This window comes from Seriola aureovittata, chromosome 13 (assembly GCF_021018895.1).
Source record: "Seriola aureovittata isolate HTS-2021-v1 ecotype China chromosome 13, ASM2101889v1, whole genome shotgun sequence".
NCBI lineage: Eukaryota > Metazoa > Chordata > Actinopteri > Carangiformes > Carangidae > Seriola > Seriola aureovittata.
Window position 1 is genome coordinate 26,380,818 of NC_079376.1, and position 18,229 is coordinate 26,399,046.

Genomic DNA, 18,229 nt, shown 5'->3' on the forward strand with positions numbered 1-18,229 from the left:
ACTGCAGCACTGCCACTTTTCAAGAATTAGTCCACTGCCATGCCTCCATGATGATTGCATGTATACATTTCAGACACTTAGTGCACTGAGTACTCATTTGTCGAGATGAATCTGTGACATTCAAGTGCCCTTTATGCACATATCAGCAACTTTTTTCTGAGTCTGTACTCCTTAGACACATAAGAACACACTTAAAAAAGCATGAAACAGTGGCATGCCCATACAAAGATTGTAACTATAGCACAAATGTATACTCCTCATTTAATTCCTGTAAAAGTAGAGTGCACCAAGTGAGTCTTGCATCAGATTTTTGTAATGACATTGTCTATGAGCATACTGAGAATCTCCAAGCCACTAGCTCTGATGTCACTGGTGATTTGTATGAGTGTCCAGTTCAGAGCACAGAAAAAGAAGAAGATGAGCAGTAGGATACTTTGAAACTAAAAAATCAGCTCAAACTTAATGCAGCTTCTTTATTTCTAAAGATGCAGGCTATCCTTCATGTGTCAAACACAGCTACACAAGAAATAGTGGACCACTTGAATCAGATCTTCTCTTTATCTGAGCCATTGATCAAGGAGGCAGTTAATGATATATTGCAGATATATGGTCACAGTATTACAGATTCCACACTCAATGAAGTTGTCAGTGCTGTCATGGACTCTAATGTTGTATTTAGCGCGACCTCCAAAGGTGCAGAGTTGTGTTCTTGTAAGCGAAGAAAGATATTTATAGAGCACAACTATCCATTGGTAATGCCAGTAGAGTACCATTTAGAGCCACCTGGTCATACCATTATGTATGTTCCAATCCTTCAAATGATTCAAGAGCTGTTTAAAAACACAGACATCCTAAGCAAGATCAGACAACCAAACACTGAACCAGGTTATGTGTCATTTCGTGATGGCTCTCATTTCCGTGAGAATGAGTTACTCTCAACAGAAGATCTACACCTAGCAATCCAGCTATGTATTGATGAGCTTGAAATTGCTAACCCTCTTTGCACGTCACGTAAAATCTACAAACTTTGTGCTGTATACTGCGTCCTTGTAAATGTGCCACCCAAATACTGTTCAACAATGCACACTATACAACTAGCTGTGCTAGCTAAAGTGACAGACCTCCAGAAATATGGATATGCAGCTGTACTTGCTCCACTGGTTCATGATGTTCACACTCTTGAACAGGATGGCTTGTTTATTGAATCTGTTGGTCAGAATGTGAAAGGCACCATCTTTTGTGTTTCTGCTGACAATCTGGCTGCTCATGGATTAGGTGGCTTTTTGGAGTCATTCAGAGCAGATTATGTTTGCAGATTCTGTACCACAAGTGAACAGTTTCAAGCAACTGAGGTCAAAGAGGAAGAGTTTGTTCAGAGAACCAAAGCCAGTCATGACCTTCATGTACAAAATGTCCTCAAAGATGAGAGTTTGAGCAGCCAATTTGGGGTTAAAGGTGATTGTGTTCTGCGTGAGTCACTTGATTACTTCCACCCCATCACAGGTTCTCCTCCAGATCTACTATATGATCTTTTGGAAGGAATCATTCCAGTTGAGCTTGCTCTTTGCATTAAAGAAATGATTCGTCTTAAGTACTTCAGTTTAGAGTACTTGAACCAAAGGATCACATCATTCCCATATCAGCACACTGATAAAGTAAATAAACCTCATCCAATTCCCAAAACATTCATGACTCGGGAAACAATAGGAGGCAATGGGCATGAAAATGCCACTCTGCTCAGACTACTTCCGTTACTTGTAGACAGTAAAGTACCAGAGGGTAATGCTGCATGGGAGGTTTTGATGGAATTAAAAGAGGTGGTGGAATTAGCATTGTGCCCATCTTTTACTGATGAAACCTTGGACTATTTTGTTTGCAAAATCAGTGACCACAGACAGATACTGCAAGAAGCTTTCCCTGAGTTTAGGCTTCGTCCTAAACATCACTATGTGGAGCATTATCCCACCTTAGTTAAGTGCTTTGGGCCCCTAGTGCATGTTTGAACCATGCGATTCGAGGCCAAACATCGCTTCTTCAAGACAGTGGTGCATGACGCTCAAAACTTCAAAAATATTTTGAAGACACTAGCAATCAGACACCAACACATGATGGCATATCACCTTGGTGCACCATCATATTTCAAGTCAAAAACACAAACATCCAGGGTTTACTCTGTTTTGGTTTCAGCTCTACTAGAAGTAGTTCAGGCTCACATTAGAGGACAAACAACTAGTGACACAGTCTACCATACATCAAAGGTGAGTCTGTGCCATTGATCTCGGACTATAAACCGCTACTTTTTTCATGCGCTTTGAACCCTGTGGCCTATACAACAATGCGGCTAAATTATAGATTTTTACTGGCCAAAGGCCTCCAGGGGGCGCTCTAACGGCCTCCAGAGGGCACTCTAGCGGGAAGCGCAAAAGTGACACAGACATGTGGGGAAAGATTATGCGCCAAAGAAGATACGGTAGTTTTGATTTTGATTTTGATTTTGAACTGTCATGGAAAACACACGGAGAAGATGAAAATAGCGACCAATGACTTTTCTGGTAGTCTAAAGTAAAACCAGGCTGTGTTGGTGCAGTGTTTTATTTTCTAACCAGGCATGTTACTGTTGTGTTGGTGCTGCGTGTTGGTGCTGTGTTTTATTTTCTAACCAAGCATGTTACTGTCGTGTTGATGCTGTGTTGATGCCGTGTTGGTGCCGTACAGGCAGTTTGAAATAAAGCACGTCTTGAATTAAATCTTTAAAAAAAATCTTCCGTGTAATGTATTTCTGTGTATGTAAATATCTTATGTCACAACATGAAAACCTGCGGCTTATAGTCAAGTGCGGCCTCTATATGTACAAAATTTATTTTCTTGTAAAATTTTGCTGGTGCGGCTTATATTCAGGTGCGCTCAATAGTCCGAGATTTACGGTATACCAGTGGAATGTTTGTGTCAGTTGGAGTCAGTGGGGGGCTATCTAAATTTTGCAGACTGGCACAGATCTACCTTGTGAATCACAATGTTTCTTTTCTCTGCTGTGATTATGACTCCTGGTATGCAGAACATCTTCGGTCCTACGAGCTGTCAGCCACACAGGCAAGCCTGTCTATCCACCTGCAATCTGAATTCAATGATACAGTCCCACTCTCTGCATACAAGATATATGGCTTGCTGCTGTTGACTGCCAAGAGGTTCATACATGTGAGACAGGATTAAGACCACTCTATGGTAAGTAATTCTTCATAAATCAATAATTGTACCTTTATTAAAAATGTGCTCAATCAGTATATACATGCATATACATAATCTGTATATTGGAATTTAATTCTTTGGTAACACATTCTATGAAGGGCAAGTCTATAATGCATTATAAGCACATTCATATGACTAATAGCTAATGTTATGGTAGTTATAATGTACAGTGCAAGCCAGGTCCCAGAATCTTCTTTCAAACACTGTCACTTTGGCATGGAGGTAGAAAGCATTGTGAATGCTGAACTTACAATACACCACATTAATAATTCATAATACCTTCATAATACCTTCTGAATGTGCTTATAATGCATTTTAGACACAACCTTCATAGAAAGTGTCACCCAATCTTTTAACCTCTCAAATGTCTCTTCATTTATTAGAGCAATGGCAACTGAAGCCCCACAAAACATGAGAAAATTAAAACTCAGCTCTCGTCCAGTCTCTGTTAGACGAGAGCTGAGTTAAGATTTTAAAAGAACAATTGGGTTTGGACTGTGACTTCAGTTTGCAATATGAAGATCCATACTTTGATGGAAAACTCACTTCCCTAGTTGACATCAAGGAGTTACCACATAAAGCTTCTGTTCATATTTCATATGCACAAGATTCCAGTTCTGTTGCATCTATTGACACACTTTCAGATGTGTCATCCTCAGAACGTCTAAGCAGATGGCCTCCAGGTCCTTTTCAAATTCCCACATTTGCATTTGACATTGAGCTGACACTTCGAGATGGGAATACTGAATTTGAGAAGAATGGAAGACCTCTTCAGTTGGCAAGGGACCAAAAGCATGTTATTTTAGACAGACTTGCGTCTACCATATATGGTTTCAAGGCTTACCCAAGTGATGAAGAGATAGCAATGGTAGCTGAAGCTCTTGTGACCAAACATCCCTGTTTAAGGGAAGCAGGATCTGACACTGGATGGAATGGCTGGAAGAACAGCATCAAGTTTAAAATGGGCAATTGCAGGACCAAGATGAGAAGGGCTGGATGTCAGGAGGTCACTGTAAATGCTGGAAAAAGAAGCTGAAGAAACCCTGAGAATGAACATTCACACTCCAACATCAAAAGACCCAAGCGTGCAGAAGTCAACTTTCTGCCCAGCTTTCCTCAAGGAGAGGATCCCTCAAGTCTTAAACATTTGAGGCAGGTCATTGTTGATGAAGTAAAGAAGACTGTGAGAAACCTACCCCTCATTAGTAAGATGATGCAGACCACATTTGCCTTGCGACGACAGACCATAGTGATGTCCTGCCCACCAGTTAAAGAGCTCATGGACCTCTGGCCTGCTCTTCATATGCAGTCTGAGGTAATATTGATCAACTCCTTCGCCTGTTTTCCCTTTGCCAGTACTGTATGTCACATTGTGTGTAGTGTTGCCAAATTTCATTCATATTGAAATAAATAATTGCTGTTATTGTTCTGTCCTTTGCTTAAATGTAGGTGTATGCAGAGTTCCAATGGATAACCAACCAAAACCTGCCTAACACTTTCTATGCATAGCTTGATCGCCACACTCCTCGTTTGATGACTTTATTTAGACAGAAGGCTTCCAAAGCTGGAAAGAATGCAGATGCTTTGGCTGACATTTTCAAAGTCCATGATGAACAGGTGATTATACATTTCACAGGTGAAATCTTTGTGTAATGTTGGAGTTAAGTTTAATAATTCAAATAAGTTTTTGAATTCCACAATTGCTCCACTCCATAGTCTATGGTTTTGCCATTTCTCTGATTGCACCAGGTAAGTCAGTAGGTTATTAGTGGATTTATGTGCAGATATCATTGTGGTGGCAAATTGGTTGAGATTGTTTGGGTTTGCTTACTAAACTTGTGACAGTATTTACACAATTTCAATCTTCTTAGGAATTACATGATGTCCACACAAGGCGTACTACTGTTCTCCATGCCCTTCCTGTGTATCTGCGTGAGGAAGTCTCTGGATTTTTCAAAACATGTGTGGTAAGTCCCAGTAAAGAAGTATCAGGCCCATTGTACTATATACTAACCCATTCATATTTTCATTTCATTTTCATTTATTTATGTATGAGGACAACACACATCAATATTTCTGTAAATGTGTCAGTGTTTCAATTGCAAACCTTGGGCCAGATGTTTTGAAACCTGAAGTGTCTTTCGTGCCCACAAGGGCATTTTTTGTAAATAATAGACAGTCACTGCAAAGAAAATCAAATGGCCATCATTAGCCTAGCAGTGGCACACTTAAAAGTCATCTCGCCTTCTCAGCAATAGAGAGCACAAAGCAGCAGAATGAACAGGGGTCTATAAGACTTGTGTACTCAGTGTTTTTTTTTTTTTTATGACAATCAGCTGTTAACAAAATTGCCACAGCCTTAGTGCCCATGTTTTTTGGAGGTAGACGTGGTTAGTGTGTGATCGCCCTTTCATTCTTTCAAGATGATATGGATGAGCCAAATCTGGGGGATGCATCAGTGGCCCTCCTTACAACCGTGTGCGACAATACCACAAGTCCGGTTCACTACCACCCAGTGAAAATCTCTGTCATCCTAGAAAGTGATGTGGTGGTCAACCTCCCCAGACTTGCTGATGCTTTCCTGGTAATGTTCGGCCTGATCTATGCACTACATCTCAGCTATCCCAAAGGACTGATCAACACTTTTGAATTCACACAGAAACTTTTACTTGGTCTGGATGACTGTAAACTATCACCCAGGCTACAGACTCTTAAAAATGACCTGATGATATACGTGTAACTCAAAATCTGTAAAGTGGTTGATTCTGGTGGCTCACTCGGTCAGAGCATGTTCCACAACAAGAATATGTCATTGTCCTGTTCAACTGTTGTTCAAGTTGCTGCTCTACTCAAATGGTTTTTCAGTCAAGTGGCGCAAAGTACACACTGCCTTTGTACTTGTTAATGTAATAATATTGTTAAAATTATGTTGTATTAACAGTTTATAAGCTATTTATGACATATAGTTGTTATAGGTGAACTATTTTAAGGTTTGGGAAGAAATTTTACCCAGAAGAGAAAATTCTTCATTGATACATTTTTGTGACTGAATAAACAAACTGTCCTCAAAGGACCATTTTAAGTAGCCACCTCTTCAACTTCAGTGTTCAGGGGACTTTTTTCCCACTGAAGGACGGCTTGTTGTTTATCAAATAAATATTAAAAGGGAAAATTATCGTGTTAAAATAATTTTTTGCACTTTTAGATTAGAGTTAATAGCAATTTATGTTTAAGTTAATGCACTACAGGTTTACAACCAGATGGCCCATTGCAAATGTTAATGTATATTTTATTTTTTTATTTCTGTCAAATATTTGTTTCAGATTGTGCTAAAAAAACAGTGGGCAATAAAAAAGGTTCTACTCAACATTTGAATAGAAAAAAATATATGACTTGTACTTAAGTTAAGAGTACTCGATGTATTTAAGACAATCAGTTGCCACAAATATTTTAAGTTTGGAGGTAAATGATTTTGAGTTTAATTAAGTCAATGTTTTTGAGTTATGGTTAATCAAAAGATTGAAGGAAGAAACTAATAAATGTTAAGTTTTTTGAACATGAAATACTGAGTTTTCATATTTAAAATTATTAAGTTCTGTTAAGTTGATTCAATGAGAAAGATAAATGAATATTCTGAGTAGCATGTACTGAAAATATTTCAGTTGGTTATTTAATTATACTATACTCAAAAAGTACATGTAACATAAACTCCAAATATTTAAGCTTTGATTAACTTACTAACTTTTCAGTTTATGAACTCAAAAAAATTGTAGCAACTGATTGCCTCAATTTTTTTGAATTCTGCTTACTTATTCGGGTTTACAGTGTGTATGCTGCTGCTAAAACTCTGATTTTATAACCACAATGTTGTTATAAAATCAGGGTTTGAGCAGCAGCTTGAAGTGACTGCTGGTTAACATGTAGACTTAGTGAGCCACATTTTAGTCACTGTCTCAAACTTGTTTTGTTGTCTGACAACAGAAACAGAAAAACTTGACGGTTCGGGTTTGAGTCCGACCCAGGCCCTGCATGTCATTCCCTCTCTCTTTCTCTCTCTCCCCTGACTTTCCTGTCTGCCTGCACTATCACTGAAAAATATACATACTGTATATGTGTACATAGAGATTAAGGCTGAAACCAGCTGACACAAAGCAGATGACAGTTGTTTACAGCAGTGCCACAACAGTTTTCTATTTCCAAGTTACATAACATTGAGAAAGAAAATATACACATTTTTAGCAGTTATGACTTGATAATTGAATGGCATCTGGGAACAACTTCACACCCCCTACTGGTGTGATCCTCACCTTCGATCAAGAAAATGTCCAACATGTGTGTCCTTCCTACCACCTTTCTACCTGAATCCAGAGGCCCCTCCCCTCCTGCCATTGTTTACAACTGATAATGTATTTGCCGCCTCCTGTATCATTATTGACAACTGTCTGCCCCCTTTTTCGTTCCCCTTCTATCTCCAATGTATTACTGCATTACAATGGCTGGTTAAGTCTAGGAGTCCTGTATGCCCCCTGGTAAGTTGACCCCTGTGTAAATACCCTTTTCTGCAGCAATTGAATAGTAATGGATCACAGTGCCTGTACTCATTGATGACAACCGTATTTAGATACAGTTGACCACCACCCCTTTGCTCAACTGTATAACTGTTGCCCTGCCCTTCCCTGGGTTCACTGTATTCTGGAATAAACTCACACCACTACAGAAAACTCTGAACTAAGTACTGGAGTGAATTCTTTCAACATCATAGGCTGTCCCGCCATAGTCGGGGGTTTGCTATAGTCTTGTTTTTTTACATTGTTAAGACAAAGACATTTCAATTGTTCGCGAGTTATACCAGGTCAAAACTTGAAGGTTTTCGCTTTGAAGTCTGGAGACAAGTTTTTAGGCAGTCCAGGTCTGCTACTCTGGTTGAAACAAGTACACAGTAAAATAAGCCATAGCACTATGTTACAGTAGTGTGTTTCTACTACTAAGACAAAAACATTGTGTGCTTCTGAGCACCAGGTATCTACCATCATCACCCCTCCATCTCTGCGTGGACCAGGGACAGGAGAAAAAACAGGGAGAGAAAAAGCAGAGAGGGTCCAGGAGAGCTGAAGGATAACAAAGACTAATGGTCCAGTCAGGAGTCATTATCTGTGAGATCATCTTCAATTAGCTCACAGTCGTTTCAGCAAAAATACTAGACTGAAGGCCCAGCCACCACACTACACAAACTACACAATGGCCACTGCTTTCATTTCCTAAACACAGACACCTCAGGCATCACTTCCTCAGAGAAGACTCATCCCACACAACATAGACCATTCTGACGTGATGATGGACAACAGTGAAAGCATTGTTAACCAGCTGTAGCCTAGCAGTAGCACTGTTGAACCAGGTGATGAGCAGTGGTGAAACTGAGACTGTAAGTATTTATAGTTTGAATGTTTCAGAATTGCAAACATCTTCACTAGACAAAAATCAGTTGATATTATATTTAAATTTAAGTGTTTACTAATTTGTGATTCAAAGATACCTCCCAAAACTAATGAAGACATCAGGCCCGTAGTCACAAAGCATTTTATCTAACCACTAAGAGAACTCCTAAGTCACACTAAAAGTTTCTAACTAAGTTTTCTCCTAAGACCTATTCACAAAGCTGCTGAGACCAACTTTTAGTAAATAAAAGTGAAAACTCCTATGGTAAAAGTGCAACTCCGTCTCTATGGCTGAAGTCAATTTTCATGGACAAGCTCGCTTGCAGGAACCACAGCGATTGGTTGATGAAAGGCCGTCTGTGCTGGTGAAAACGCATATGCAACATCCTGCAGTATTAATTAAAAAAATATTGAAATATAAATAAATACAAATTAAATAGTAACAGATTAGGTGCTGTTTACAAAAGTAGTGCATTCTCCAAAATACATCCATATGATCAGGTTTGTGTCGACCTGGGAACATTTAATTTTGTTGTAAAAACTTGCATTCAATTCTCTAGAGTGAAAAAAAAGCTCTCCTGTCATGAACTACCTAACTAAAGCTAACTGGCAGTTTAGTAGCCACAGCCTGTTGTAGCTGCACCTTTTCTAATGTAACTGTGGTCCCGGCTTTTGGTTGAAGTGTGAGAAGATTTCCCCTGTCTTCCACCAGGTAACATCCAGCTGGAATATGATCCTTTCAAACAGCTGCCTCAGGTCACCCCCCATTCAGATCCATATGAATCTTGTGTAGATCCTGGACACTGTACAGCAATGTCTACAACTGTATAGGCAGCATCGAATACAACCTGTGTGTTGATGACATCATGACGTGGAATGACAGCAGCCCTTTAAGATTCTTTGTGATTTGTTCTTAGTGAGTGAGGAGCTTCTTCTAACTTCTCCCAGACTTTAGGAGTCCTAAAGTTTGCACTGACATGCCTTTTCGGTCTTTGTACAGAAGAACTGAAGTATGAGTGACAGCTGATTTTAGTTGATAAGAATTTTCTGTAATCAAACATGAATTTTTTAAATAAGGTACTACCTCCCTCACCCTTTCCATGCGTGAATTGAGAGCTTATTACTGCATGTGTTGTTAAGACATGAATATTGTTTACAAAGTAAACAAACCACAGCTTGTCCAACTGTTTTGTTTGTGAATTATCTATTCTGAAAATCCTGACAACAACAGCCTGAGCAGGACAGACACACAGACAGGTGAGCTGCAGGTTCTGCAGAAAACCCAGACAATACATACATATATATATATATACATACAAGACGGCCATACAAATGCAGAGGCTGATAGCAAGCAACAGGTCTCAGCAGGTGCTACTAATGCAGTATCTGGGCAGAAATGGACGAAGTTGAATCTTATTGGCTAATTGACCTATTATCTTTACCCCTTTTACTCTCAAGTATGAGAGCAAGTATAAGGTAGATCAGCACTGTTTATGTGTGTGTGTGCTTGTATGTGCATGCAGTTGTGTACAGTGATGTAGTCTACTTTATTCTATTGGGCAGACTGTGGATTTGATGAGTATATCAGTAATTATCAGGTGTATGCTCAGGCTCCAAAGTATCTAAATGCAATCAACTGATTTTGTTGCTCACCTTGGAACTGATATATCTGGTAACCCTAAAGATGTTCTTTAATTTTATAGTTTTATCATATATTATTATTATCACCCTATAACATGTTTTACCCCTCCATCCTCATTTTCAAATGTAACGCAGTAACATGTTTACTTAGAAACATTTTAACTGACTTACTTTGTTCTTTTATCTGAGAACATTTTATGTCAGTATGGTGTCCCATCTCCAGTCAGTTTCTGTTACTAGTAGAGTTTATTACTGCTCTGTCTGAGCACAGTTAATGTTGCTGTTTTCTTCATCACAGTGTCTAACTACCTGCTGTACATTTAAACTTACACTAGTTCTTCTCCAGTACTCAGAGCTCTCAGCTCCTTTTAACATTCACTAACTCAGCAGTTGTTTACATACTGTTCAGATCTGCTAGTTACTTTAGCTTAGCAATTAGCACTAGCTTCCCACTCTCTCCCTATCTCTCGCTCGCTCGGTGTGGTGGTGTTGTAACATCAGTGTAGAGGATTGTGATGTTTATTACATCTTCAGCGATGTCTGCTGTCTTTAGGCAAAGAGGATTCTTATTGGATAATTTGACTCATTAACTGTGTGTTCATGTCTTTTTATGATTGTGAGGACAATTTTGAAGAACCCATTTTTGCACACATATATGTACAAACATATATACAGTATATATATATATATACACACACACAGACCATCTCCACCTTTGGATATTTACCTTATAAAAAATCATCATTTAGCATCAAATTTTTGAAAACACTGTACTTCCATTAATATGACCTGCTTTTTCAACCATTTTAGTATTGTGGTGAGGGGATCTTTTCAATAGGACTTGTAGCTTTCCCTCTGATATCCCATTTTCGAACACAAGTTTCATCTTAAAAGCTGTTGTCTGCCTAGCGAGACAGAGGGGATTGTGTTTGCGTTTCTCCCTCCCCCCCCGGTGGCCACGGTTGCCAGTGGCAACCAGTGTCTCAGCAGGTGCTACTCAGCAGGTGTTACTGGACAGGTTAAGCTTAGGCAGTTCCTAACACCAAGCACACACATACATTGAGACACACAAACACCATTTCCACCTTATGGATATTAACTGTATAAGTGTCTTGACCTGGTAACACAAGCTTTTTGGAGGCTCCATGGTAGACAGCTCTACTGCCACAGACAACAATACACACATGCACCTTTACAGACACACACAAGTGCACAAGTGCAGTTGCTGCTAAATAGACTGATTAACTCAGGGCATGTTTACTGTTGTCAATGTTGCTCTGTTGAGAAATCACAGTAGCTTTATTGCAGATCAACTACTGTTAGGGCATGTACAGTACATGTTTGTATACATGTCTTTTTATGGTTGTGGGGACAAATTTAGTTTCCAAACCATCATCGTTAGGTCACTTTGGCCAATCCTAACAGTTTCAAAGAGCTTTTTAAGGTATACCCAAAGTGACAGTTCAGAGTTAGAATAATTCTCTACAACATGAATGAAAATCAAAGTAATGTCCTCTGTACAGATTGAAACTTGTGTGATGGATACGCACCAAGCAGCAGGAACATTCAAATTTCTTCAGGAATTTTCTAGTTATTATTGATGTCCCAGTCCAGCCCTGCAGATGGAGCTACAGGTGTGAACCAGCTGTTATAAAACAGTTTTTGATATAATAATGGAAATACCTTTGAAAACTTTGAGCCTCTGAGTCGGTGTTTCTAATGGGATTAGTTACAAGACATGCTGTCAGCGTCAGTGGTGAGATACTGGAGGAGAATGACATACTGCACAATCTATGAACAATACAGAGCTAGCTGGCTCTCAACCACCAGTGATGAAACAGTCTCTTTACAGTATACATTTGGAGAACGGTACTCTTGCTGTTGATGTTGTATTCAGTTCAGAAAGTGTTCATTGAAAGTGCTCATTCAGTGGTGTGCTTGTCACACATTATAGAGAGGAAGGTGTTTAACAAGAGGAGTTGGGTTTTGATATAGCATTTTATCAAATCTGTATCTAGTATTAAGAATGAATCCTGTCAAGTCTCTACTCAGATCTAACTTTTCTTTTGCAGGTAACCAAATGAACTAAAACTAAAAATTCAATCTGGACCTATTATCATCTTCTGTTGGCTCTAAATCATAATGTTTTCACTGGCTCAAAAGGCTACTTATATGTTTGAGAGATTTGTTAGCATAATAGTTTGAAGAAGCTGGGTATTTTGATGACCCACAGCCAAAATGGAACTGGTTATCAACCCTATCATTTAACATCAGTTGTCTTATTTTAGGTTTAGGTGATACAAATGGTCAGATAGGTAGAGCTGTCAGTCAAATAGTAATATAATAGAGTAATTTTTCTACTGTCTGCTGGGCAATATCAATTATACGATGTAGAAAAAGAATTATATTTCTTCTTCAACGTTAAGTTTTCCAGCTTCCTATCATCTAACCCTTTGGGTTGGCAAAGTCAAATTGCATCATGTCTTCAACTTAGCTCACCTCAGGTGAGAGAGCATCCCTGCCTGTCTCTCCATCTACAACCTACTGCCAGCAAAAAACTGCTTTATTTGTGTACAAGAGGAACCATGCTAGTATAGCCATGAGGACGTTCACCTGCAGGGCTGGAATCAGAACTTTGCTCTGCTTCAGATGGCAGACATGATAAAAACCTAGAAAAAAACCCCTCATCAATATTCGTCTATCCATCCATCTTCTTCCGCTTATCCTCTAGTAGGGTCGCAGGGGGGCTGGAGCCTATCCCAGCATCTTTTCGGGCGAGAGGCGGGGTACACCCCGGACAGGTCGCCAGTCCATCGCAGGGCAAACACATAGAGACAGACAACCATTTACACTCACAGCCTCAATTTAGAGTATCCAATTAGCCTAGTCCCCATTTGCATGTCTTTGGACTGTGGGAGGAAGCCGGAGTACCCGGAGAGAACCCACACAGGCACGAGGAGAACATGCAAACTCCACACAGAAAGATCCCACGTCCAAGCCAGGACTTGAAACCGGAACCTTCTTGCTGTGAGGGTTAGGGTTAGGGTTAGGGTTAGCTAACCACTGCACCACCGTGCAGCCCTCATCAATATCGGCAGGTTTCAAATTATTTTGTTCTACTCCATAAACACCTAGATTTAAACATAAAAAACCTCTATGTAGTTATATGTTATATGTATATATCTGTGTTATATAAGTGGTCATATATGGAAAGAAAAATTCAATACAAGATTACAGGTTGAAGTAGTAATAGCCATTTTGCTGAAATATAAAATGGTAATGAATTGAGAATGAATAGAACTGCTTTATGACTGAAATGAGGATGACATGAGGAAATTGTTATCAGCCTATAATGGTTTTAATGGCATTCTTGAGCCGTTCCATTTGGAGCCTTCATTTGATGAACGAGCTTGGCTGAGTCCTGCGAGGGGTCATCCATAAAACTGTCAGAGGGAGACGTGGTGGAGGGAAAAGTTATGAGCACAGTAAATTTATCCTATATGCTCTGGGTGGCAAAGAGCTGAAAATGTGCCTTATTCTCTCAATGTTTAAACAGCATGTGCTATACATAATGATAAAATGAATAATGTTTTTTCTCCATTTAACTCTTTGCTTTTGATATTTCTTTTAATATACTAGTTGCATTCACTAGTTTCAAGAACCTTACTGTAGGATCTTTACATAGAGTTCTGTCAGTTAAATAAATGAGTGTAAATGTATAGTTGAACTTTCCTCAGACATGACAGATTTCTTTTTGTACTGTTGACAGACTTCTTTATGGTTGATCTTCTGGAGTTAAACCCAGATGCTGTTTCAACCTTGACTGCTCAGTACATGAGTGATAAATGACTGATAAATTAATAATATGGATTGTTTTATTTGAATCATTAATGTTACGACAGGTCTCTGATTTGTGTGGATTTTCCTGCAGATTTCAGCATGGCTCACCGTGATAAATCAGTTGTGCCATTTTGTATCTCTTATGCAGTATGTTCAATGAAGCCCTGCTCACCAGTTCAGTTTTTTTCAGCTCATCCACTTGTGACAAAATAATTGCTTCAATGCAACCTATGGTCAATTCAGACGCCCATCACTCTATAAATTTAAAAATATGCAAAATCAATTAACATCGATATTTCCACTAGTCTTCATTGAAATGCTGCCAAAATAGTAAGATGGTAAATCTCAAGTGCTTTAAACAGAGTATGCAGTGATATTCAGTATCTTTCTGTAATATGTACTATATGCTCAACGTTTATGTCATTTTTAAAAAACAATATACCAGAGAAAAGCAATTTTATGTGTGATTTTTATAAAGTTATATTGTAGTTGTGTGCTTTCCCTATTTATTTTTATATTCATTTTTTATTATGCTGTTGGTAAAGTGGTTTGCAGCACAAATTGTTAAAGTTATGTAGGTGAAATTTTCAGGGGAGGTAGAAAATGGTGCACAAAACTCACCTGCAGGTGGTGCTATAATCAAGGTAAGGATGTTTTGGCCATTTACTCCCACACTGTACACACATTCAAAAACCTCACATACATGCGTTTCCTGACTTGGACATTACGCAAACTATGCAAAACCTTTTTTGTAAATTCCTCCAAGACTGTTAGTCTGAGCTTCACAAAAAATTTAATCTTTGGACTCTCATGATCAGACATTATTAAAAGAATTTTCATTATCCAAAAAATGTGCAAGTTATAAAGGAAGAACTTCATTTAGTTTGCAGTCAAAACAGTAGGTGTTTTATGTCTTGGCAACAATCATTGCTTTTACAATGAAAGATCATCCTTTTTTCTTATGCTCCACTCAGGCTCAGTGGAGCATTTGGTGATAGTCAGCCATTAGGTGGCGCTTTTGTTGTTACATCAACAAAATAATATGTGCAAATTATTCATTCTCATCAATCACACATCCCTAAATAAGAAACAACCATCACACTCTCTTTAGATGCACAGAAGATATTTGATAATGTCAACTGGAAATGTCTATTTACAGCAGTAGCTGCAGCCATCCAAAACCCCAACATTAAAGGAACACAAAATATGTGTACATCATTAAATGTATCTTTACGTAGATGATGTTTTATTATTTTAAGAATACCTACTTGTTTCTCTACAGACACTATACAACTTATTAATCACTCTATAAACTGGAATAAATCCAGACTACTACTATGGGTAGAGAGTTGGAATACAGCAGTATATGCACAGATTACTTCAAGTACAGACATCTGTATTTCCACCAATTAGCCTCACTTGAATATCAGCTTCCTGCTCTGTACTATAAAAGATGATGTTAACAGTGATGACTCCGTGACTTTCACTCATATTCAGAATTGCAACTCTTTAAGTGCCAATAATGTCAAGTTTAACTAGAAAATGCATTTCCTGTGGAAAATGAATGAGAATGCTGAGAGCTGAATGTGATTGCTGAATCAATGCTGAAGTAACTCAAGCAATTTCTGAAGCAATGCTGAAGTAGCTGAAGCAACTGCTGAAGCAATGATGAATTCGCTGAAACAATAGAAATTTAAAAGCAGAACTTGTAAGCTGGAGATTGAATGGTATTAAATGGTTGACAAAGGCCTGAATTGTTAAAGCAAAGTGTAAAAAAGCAGTACAAAATTGTACTAACAGTAATATGTATAATTTGTCAGTGAATCTCTCAAACTCCTGCCATTTTATATAAAACAGTACATAATATCAGCAACATTTCCACATCATCAGTGCTACAAGACTCTCCTGAACACATCTATGAGGTTTTTGGTGTTCCTAGAGTCAAAAATGTGAAAACAGGAGCAAGTCAAAAAATATTTTTTTTCAGATTGTCTCTGAAAATCCAGAGATCAAAGAGTCTTCTAACGAGCCATGTTGAACAGCTGTGTCTAGCTGCAAGACCTGACTCAGAGCTGAGTGGGATTTTGGCTCGGGGAGCCTTTCAAACAACTGCTATTTTTGAAAAGAACCATAATTCCTATCAGATCCTTTGTTCAAAGATTGTGTGGCTTTGGTGTTTCTAGAGCCAAAAATGTGGACACAGGAGCGAGTTACAAAAAAGGGTCAGTTCTGCTTTTCTCTGGAAATCAGCTCATGAATTTTTATTGCAGTCTATGGTATGGTTGGATAGTACTCCTATAATTCAGGGGCTCACAGTGGTAATTCTGCAAGTCTCTCTGCTTTGGGAAACACATTGTCTGAAAGAAGGTAAATTTGATCCTTGAAAAATATGAGTTAAGAGTGAAATGTGTGGCCATGAGGATGAGATGAACAGATATTTTTGTAGACCAGTTTAACCCCTTCTCCCAGTCTAGTAGTAATGTCATCCACTACCCTCTGAACATTACGTGCAATACACTACCATTATAAACTCAAAAATCATCATAAAAAGCCTAAAACTTAAGCTGTTATGAATCAAAAACTGTAGAATATATCAAAAAGTTTAAAACAAGTGTAAGGGCTGAAAGTTTTGTGAATATTTTAAAGCTTAAATGAAGTCTTTAGCTGAAAGGATGCAAAAGTAGTTGAAGTTCAAAGAGCAGAAAGTTTTTAAGATTTGAACATCGTCTCCATTCATTTGAATGATAAAAAAAAATTTGCAGTGCTGAAGAAGCTGAAGCAATGGCTGAAGATTAAAAGTTAATCAAACACACACTCACATACAGTACATATACCTGATAGCGGTGTGATCTGGCATCAGCTCAGGGGAGGGCATTTAAGGAATAATCCTATTCATATTCATTAGACAACCCCCAATACTATGTCCATCCCTCTCTCTCTCTCTCTCTCTCTCTGTCTCTCTCTCTCACCTGACAATAGTGGTGCACAGGAAGAAAACAGGTTAGTGTGCAGAGGGGAAACTGTTCTTCCACTGGGCTGTGTTGTTTATAAAACATTGTGAAAAAGCAGCTATTAACATGCTGCGGCAGGAAGGGGGATGCATTATCTTAGGTTGGGTTGAATATGAATGTGATTGCTGGAATCTTCCTTTCTCTCAGGGTAAATTAGAACTGAGTGGGACACTTACAAGGGGCAAAGTAAAACAGCATGTACTTGACTGCACACCACCAGTTGTACGCCCACACTATCAAAAAAGTGGGCTCAAGCAAAACCAGAGTATAAGAAGTGGACATGCTGTAAAGCCAAACATAAAATAAATGCATTGTTCATTCATTTGTAGCTCTATAATATTAGTGTAAAATGTTCAAAGCTGATACAATTTCTAGACTGAAGTTTGTGTGAAATCTAATCCTGGATGCTGGCTCTCCATAGACAACACCTTGTCATTCCAAAATACATAAAACATGAATCAGTGAAACTTTATCAGAGGCTATTGCAGCAGATGGTATTGTTTAAAGGGCATAGCAATGGTTTTACACATTAAATTTAGTCTACTCATCACGGGTACTGCTTAGCCTCGGAAAACGATTGCAGTGGTGTTTTTAAAGCTTGACTCAAAAACACTGGAGATATCTCAGCCTATGCTGCTTCAGCTGTGACCACTGGTTTTTTTTCATCTCACTCTTGTACGATGACAACTTTATGGAATCTCAATATTAAATCCCTGCAATACTCTATTAAAGTCTGAGCAGGTGGTGAAATCACATGAAAAAGTAACTGTACCACTCATTGGATCATCTCTTCTGCATCCAGGAGTGCACTGTCACAGATGTGTACGTACTTGCACTCCCTGATACTGAAGTTTGTGCTGTGGACACATCTACAGGAAGCAGACCAGTAAGTCACTCATACATTAAACTGTTGTCATACAACAGTTTAATGTAAAAGAACTGACAGCATGGCGAAAAACAATGAGACTGTTTTTCCCACAGTTTGACCAGCACATATCTGATGCTTGTTTGAAAAGTTTCCCATTCATTTCCCATAAAGAAAACAATCATTAGTCA

At 38.6% G+C, this 18,229-nt stretch overlaps 1 protein-coding gene across 15 annotated transcripts in view; it reads right to left on the bottom strand.

The window, feature by feature from the left end:
* nrxn3a (neurexin 3a) overlaps window positions 1–18,229 on the bottom strand; it is a 239,751-nt gene that overhangs the window by 138,879 nt on the left and 82,643 nt on the right. The window lies entirely within an intron of this gene.